The sequence below is a fragment of the Microtus oregoni genome, unplaced genomic scaffold, assembly GCF_018167655.1.
Source record: "Microtus oregoni isolate MIOR12 unplaced genomic scaffold, Mior012 000044F_ref0000062, whole genome shotgun sequence".
Taxonomy (NCBI): Eukaryota; Metazoa; Chordata; class Mammalia; order Rodentia; family Cricetidae; genus Microtus; species Microtus oregoni.
Genome location: NW_024543218.1, coordinates 16,973,814 through 16,980,878, shown reverse-complemented (window position 1 = coordinate 16,980,878; position 7,065 = coordinate 16,973,814). Strand labels below are relative to the sequence as shown.

General features: G+C 37.3%; 1 pseudogene; it reads right to left on the bottom strand.

Moving 5' to 3' along the window:
- Nucleotides 1–943: 943 nt before the first annotated feature.
- LOC121434804 lies at nt 944–1,494 on the bottom strand (annotated as a pseudogene).
- Nucleotides 1,495–7,065: the final 5,571 nt, after the last annotated feature.

The window sequence follows — 7,065 nt, the reverse complement described above, 5'->3', positions numbered from 1 at the left end:
TTTTGGTACTGAGTATCCAAGAAAAATTTTCAAACATGTGACAACATCATGGTGTTAAAAGTAGCATTATTCATAATCACTACAATGTTAAAACAACCCAAATATCCATTAACTGATAAACAGATAAACAAAACATGGTATATCTATAAAACTACTCTACAATAAGAGGGTTCATTGATGTGTGCTATAACATGTATGAATCTTGGAAACATCACACATACTTCTTACAAAAGACCACATACTTCATGTATCTATGCATATGAATGTCCAGAAAGGGCATTTGTAACTGTAGAAAGAAAACTGGCAATTCTGTGCAGGGAGGTGAGGGTGTAAAGTTAATTTTGGTTTGATGCAAATGTTCTCAGTTAAATCATAGTCATAGTTGAAAACTACACACACTCCACCACTCTTCTAAACTGTATAATTTAAAGGATGAATTCTATGTCGTGCAGATTATATCAAAATAAAGACTTTTAAGTAAGGAGTCATCCAAGGAAAGATATGTAAATTGGTAACTGTGCTAATTACCCAGTCAGTTCATGCTGCCAGGTGTCCTGTCACAGTGCTATAGATGCTGTCTCTACCCCTGGAAACTCGATGTTACAGGTAACAGGTGGACCCGATTCTCCTGTGATTTTGTGGTATTCCTTTCACATTCAGATCCAAGTGTGAATATCTAGTTATTTGAATTTAAGATCAGTCTCTGAAATTTAGGGTCAGGAAATCTGGATGATACTCAGTTTTTTTCCTCATAAAAACCATGCCTCATTGCTTAATTATTAGCAGTTTAAATACCAGTCAGTAACGAAAAGGAAGATGTTATACACAATCCTTCCAGAACTTTCTTCTTCTTTTTTTCAATACAAGTCTTTTATTGTCCCAAAAGATACCCCAAATCATACTTAAAATTTAGGATCTTGTTTCTGGAGCTGGTAACTTAGGTCTACTCATCAGCCTGCTGCACTGTTTCCTTTCCAGACACATAGATACCATCCAAAACCTTTCTGATATCCTTGTTTTTAACTGTTGTGGCCTGCTGTATCAGAGCTGCTGAGTTTGAAACGAGTTCAATATCATTTCTGTCAAGAATTAATTCATCGTTCTGGGCTTGAGAGACAGAACCAAGCATGTCCTCATCTGAACCCTGTGCATGTAATTTTCACCCAAGAAATTCCCGATTTCAACCAAAGACCCATTCTCCTGAATTATGACCTTGATGGGGAAGTGAGCATACACGGACCTCACCTTGTAGCGGAAGCCCAGTGCATTGATAATGTTCTGAATGTCACTGCAGATGGTTCTGACCATGGTCAGTTCTTTCCTATTGCCCCACCGTTTGTCAACCCAGAGCCTCTTCTTTCCAAGAAGGCTCAGCTCTACGTTGATGTGACTGAGGGTTCCACTGGGTTCCTTCACCATGACTGCCTGCCCCTTCAGAGTGATGCCCACATTTTCTGCAATGTCAACGGTCTGGTTGCTGAGAATGGTCTTCATTCTCACAGAAGATGAGGCAGAAAGAGCCCTTCCAGAACTTTCTCTGTGCCTCTCTTTGAACATATACCAGGCACCAGGTTATGTTGCTCCCCAAGACCCTGTCCCTGAAGGTCTAATCTGCCACAGAATCCAAAAGGCAAACAGAAAGCATTCTCATGTCAATCACCTGTCAAATTTTGATTCCTTGACACTGTTCGATTTTGTTTAGAGCTCCAAATTCCCTTGTATTTGTCTCTATATTTCTTCCAAAGTATCAGCTGATGGGTTGTTTCTTAGGGATTCACACACTCATGCAAGAAGCAGAACTGTCTCTGTTTATCACCTGCAGATCTTGCAGCAATAAGCTTATTAGTGTGGCTCTTTATTGAAAAGGCTTACCCATTTCACTTCCCTACCTAGATAGGTTGCTTTATCTGAGCCAGACATGTAGATAGATCCGAGAGATGAAGTCTTTACTTTTCATGTGAGAAAAATTAATAGGAGTTTCTAACTCATATTCCTCTATTATGTTGAGCTGTTAACAGAATATTTTTGTTCTCTGTTGTAGCATGTACTTTCTGGCCATCATGACTGAGAGGCTTCTGGTTTTAGACCTTTGTATCAGCCGACACTAGGGTTTTGCTTTTATTTCTAAAGGTGTTTTCCTTTGTTGAGTCTTTTTGTATATTTGGTTTACATATTTTGTATCTTACCTGCCATCACCTTAAAGCATAAACATACGAAGCCATCTTGACATGAAAGATTGAATTGAATTTTGACACCATAGGATTACAGCCAGGGCCTAACATTATGTATTAGCGTGCACACACACACACATACGCACACAAGTACACACACTAAACAAACAAACAAGCACCTTGTTTATTGAAGTAGCAGTAAAAGAATTCTCCATACATTTAAAATTTATTAAAAAATAGAAAACAAAAAGCCAAAAATGAGACTTTATGAGTATACCTCCTTTGACATTTTTTTAAATTTATTTATTTATTAAAGATTTCTGTCTCTTCCCTGCCACCGCCTCCCAATTCCCTCCCCCTTCCCCAATTAAGTCCCCCCCCCTCAGCCCGAAAAGCAATCAGGGTTCCCTGTCCTGTGGAAAGTCCAAGGAACCCCCACCTCCATCCAGGTCTAGTAAGTTGAGCATCCAAACTTCCTAGGCTCCCACAAATCCAGTGCGTTAAGCTACAAAACCTTACAGCAAGCTTCTGTATACAACAATTAAAGATGTAGAGGTCAAATATAATAATCACCACCCTAAAATAGGACATGGTAAAAATGTCAGTGTCAGATTGGAGCCTAGCCCAATTGTCTTCATAGAGGCTTCCTTCCTCTAGCAACCGAGGAAAGCAGATTAGCAAGCTCACAGCCAAATATTAGGTAAAGCTAAGGGAACCCTGCGAAAGAGGGTGTGGAAGGATTGTAGAAGTCAGACGTTTGAGGACACTAGGAGAGCAGCTTTAATATGATTTGTTTATGACTTGTCTAATTGTAACTTGTTATTGGGAGTTCAGTAGGTATCCCTGGGGGCCTTCTGTATTCTGAAGGGAAACGGGAGGAGTGGCTCTGGGGAACAGGGAATGTGGGAAGAGAAGAGTAACTGGGATGAGTGGAGAGATGTAAAACTGCATTCAAAATCTATTGTATGTTAGAAGAATAAATATATTTTCTTTTTTTTTTAAAAAAAAGAAGGTCATGAATTTGAATGTAAGCAAGAGGTTTGTGAATAGGAAGAGTTTGGGGGTAGAAAAGAAAGAGAAAATGATGCAACTATATTTCAATTTCAAAAGAAAAAAATACATAGAAAATATAAATTTAAAAAGACAACACAAAGAAATAATTTGATTATAAATAGCTCTTTTTGGGTTCAGAGTATAAAAACCTTATGGTAGCTTAATAAATGTTTACCTCACATGTAGGAGGCCCTGGGTTCAATCTCTGGGATGAAAACTATGTTTCTTGGCTTTCCTTGACCCAAAGAGTTCTAATTTGAATTAAAAATTCCTTAAGAACAATTCAAATAAGATTCAACTTGGATAGCTTTTATTTACTGACAACTTTGCAAAGTGAAATATATCATCACTCCCACAGACTCTGACATTTTACTTCATGAGTGCCAAGAAAAAAAAAATGACTTTAACTTGGCAGGTCAGAGCTAGAAGACCCAGAATGTTCCTTCCAAAGAAAACGAGTACCTCTGAGTCATCAAGCCAGTTCTCTTTGCTGTCCTAGGATATGTGCTGATTCTTGGTCTTTCCATATTTAGCTGACCTTCCTAAAACCATAAAACTTATTAGACACTACAGTTAACATTCATCCCATTCCCTGTCTCTTCAATTGGCCCCTTCTCCTGAAGCTGTTGCCTTTGCGGAAGCCTGAGGTGTAGAGGGTAAAGGAATTCTCAGAACCTTAGTCCCTTGCCAAGATCTCTCTCTCATTTTCCTTTCCCTTTTTTTCTACTATTTCTCCATTTTCCAGCAGTCTGGCAAAGAATTTTTCTTTAATTATTCAGGAATATGTGAATGAGAAGAATAGAGCTCATTTATGTTTTTGATTCTCATTGTCGCTACTCAGCATGGTAGCTGATATTCTTTGCCCCTATTCATGCTTGCTGGAGTTAGTTTTCAGACAGTGGACTCACTTTCCTTCCTCTCAGTTGTGACTCATGACCAAGGTCAGGCTTGTTTCCTGCTGCTTCACAATTGGCTTGCTTAGTGGTCGGCTCTCACCTCCTTCTAATGCCCATGAGCTGTCATGACATGAGGACCTCAGTAGACCCTCAAGAAATGGTTACTGCTGTGGTTGGCCATTGTTAATACTGTGAGGTCAAAACCTGAAGAAATCGTCATCAGTGATATCAATTTGAGAAGACCAAAATTTCCTTCAAAGCAAGAACTCTTTAACTTTACTCCATGGGATCTAAACACTGCAATAACAGAAAGCATTTTTTATGAAATTGAGTCAAATAAATTGCTAATAAGAATAAGAAAGAAGTTTAAATGAATGGGTAAATATATATTGCATCTTTGTACTTGTTTAATTTCTACTTTGAAAAACTATTAGATTTTTAAATATAACTGGTGAGAGATGGCTCAGTGGATAAATTGATCTCCCAAATAAATAAGTAAATAAACAAATGTAAAATACTAAATACTATAATTGATCTTACTGAATACTGAACGTCATTACCCATCTTCTTGATCCTGTTGCTTCCAGTTTAAAAATAATTATCACTATCAATTACTTCCCTTTTCAGGTTTTATTGAGGTAAAATTTCTCTTTCCATACAACTGTCTCTAGAGTTCAGTAACTATTCTGTATTTCTTCTGTACATTTTAATCACTGTTATTATTTGGCCGAGGGAGAGAAAGTTGTTTATTCATTTATGCATTCATTTTTCTAAAGGACATAAGACCCTCAACCGGAGTCAGGTTTGCTACCTTGGCATTGCAGCCAGGATAGCTACCTTTGTCATTTTCCATGCTTGAGTTGCATGTTGTGATTCTCCGTGTTCTTCTGTAAAGGGAAGATTAAACAAATAGCTCCAGATGCACCAATTGCTGTTTTACGATGAGAAGGAAATGAGCTAATGGAGGTGATTTACATGAACCACTGCTGGGCTCCATTAAGTGCTGAACTGAGTGTTAATACGGTTCCTCTATTTAGAGCATCTCAAGATTCTTATTCCTAGTGCTTTCAGTTTCAATGACCTTATCTTAAAGTCAGGATGAAAAATTCCTACTTTATGAAGTGATAATAAGGCTGCAGTAACCACAGTTAAGAGAAATAGTGCTGGCTAAGACCACAATTGCTGGAGCCAGCTTGCCCGAGTCCAGAGGCCAGCTCTGATTCTTATGGGCACTGCCACTTTATGGCAGGCTGCTTAACAACACTTCACCTCTATGCCCTCGGTTTCCAACTCTGTAAACTGTTCAGAGCGTAGCATCCATGTAATTGGGCTTTGCTGGGAATAAAATAACACTATATATAGACCAGCTGTAAAAGTAGTGACGGCACACAGTACTACTCTAATATAGTAGTCATTTTTACTATTAAATTTTGTGTTTAAAAATCATGTGTTTCAATATATTACCTTTAGAGTATATTTTGATTATCTTCTAGATTATCAACTTTCAGAAAAATAGAATTTCCTATGTTAAATATCAGAATGTTTACTTAGATCCTACCTTATTCTTTATAAAAATTTATAATTATTTCTAAAATTTTATTGTACCCACCACTAACTAACACTCAGTGTCTCTGAATTATTTGTTAGCTATGTTTGTTTGTAAAAACAACACTATTGAACTGAAGTGAGGTGTAAATACAGTGTTACCATGTTTTCTTTCTATACTCCGTTATGGTGCAAAGTTACGTCATAGTTTTAATTAATCTTTTAAGAGTAAGTTTATTTTCATAATGCCACTTATTATCAACTATATATTTATTTCTAAGATCAAAAGAAAGGATTTCTACTTGGAAGTGTTTTCACTCAGTAACAAGATACATAAAAATACTTTGTAACCAAGAATCACAAATTCCTTCTTCTGTGAGAGGAATGCCACTCTCAACTTTGTTTTGCTTAACAGTGAAGTTGGGCGTGGCTGGGATGGGAACAAGTGGTAGAGTACTTGTCAAATACAAGGCCATAGGCTTGATTCTCAGGACAAATCACATGTATGTGTACATGTGTTTATGTACATATATATGCATATACATATACACACATACATAGAAGTGTGTGTAAATGTTTATGAAAAAGATCAAAAGTGACTATTATTTAATAACGATTCCAACTATGGCCTGACACAGGTGCACAGTGTAATTTCAATCTCAGAATTATTCTATGGCTTGACTAAGATGTCCAATACCAAAACTTGGCTTCATGAAGAAAAGTGGGGCCTTCATGGGAGGTACAAGCCTTCTTTGGTAGGATAAAGTTGTCTATCTTGCATCCCACCCTGGCTTATATTTCCACCTTTTTACAACAGTACAAGCTTTTTTCTATTTGAAACGAGGGCTGGGTGAGTTTGTCTTTTTTTTTGGACTTTACTGTAAATATTTCACGCTTGACCATTAGAGAAAGCATTATTGGGATTAAGGGGATATTTGCTAATAAGAAAATAAAATGTGCTTTGTGCTGTGACAAGAACGATAATGAAGTTCATGATAAAAACAAACTAACATCTTTGCAAAATTATTTTCTCAGGAAAGGACTGGTGAGGAAGTGATCCAGGAGAACTGAAGGGGTGGGCCAGTCAATCAGCCATGCTCCTCACAGGGAATGCACTACTTTCCAAGTGATAAAATTTATGGTTCCAAGTCAATAAACAATTTAAGATGAATGGGCGTGGTTTGGGGAAAGCACACTTAAAGCAATGAAGTTAAAAGTGTATTCAAATAAAGGGCGATTTGTAAATCGTACAGTTCAGAACCAGCGAGGTTCACAGAGGTCTGTGGTTGCAAGGACAGTGGCTGACAGAAGAAAGATGAAGAAAACAAATTCGACACAGTTCAAGGTAATATGCTTATTTCTAGTTAATAAAACCCCTAACTTCTAGTAAAATATATGCT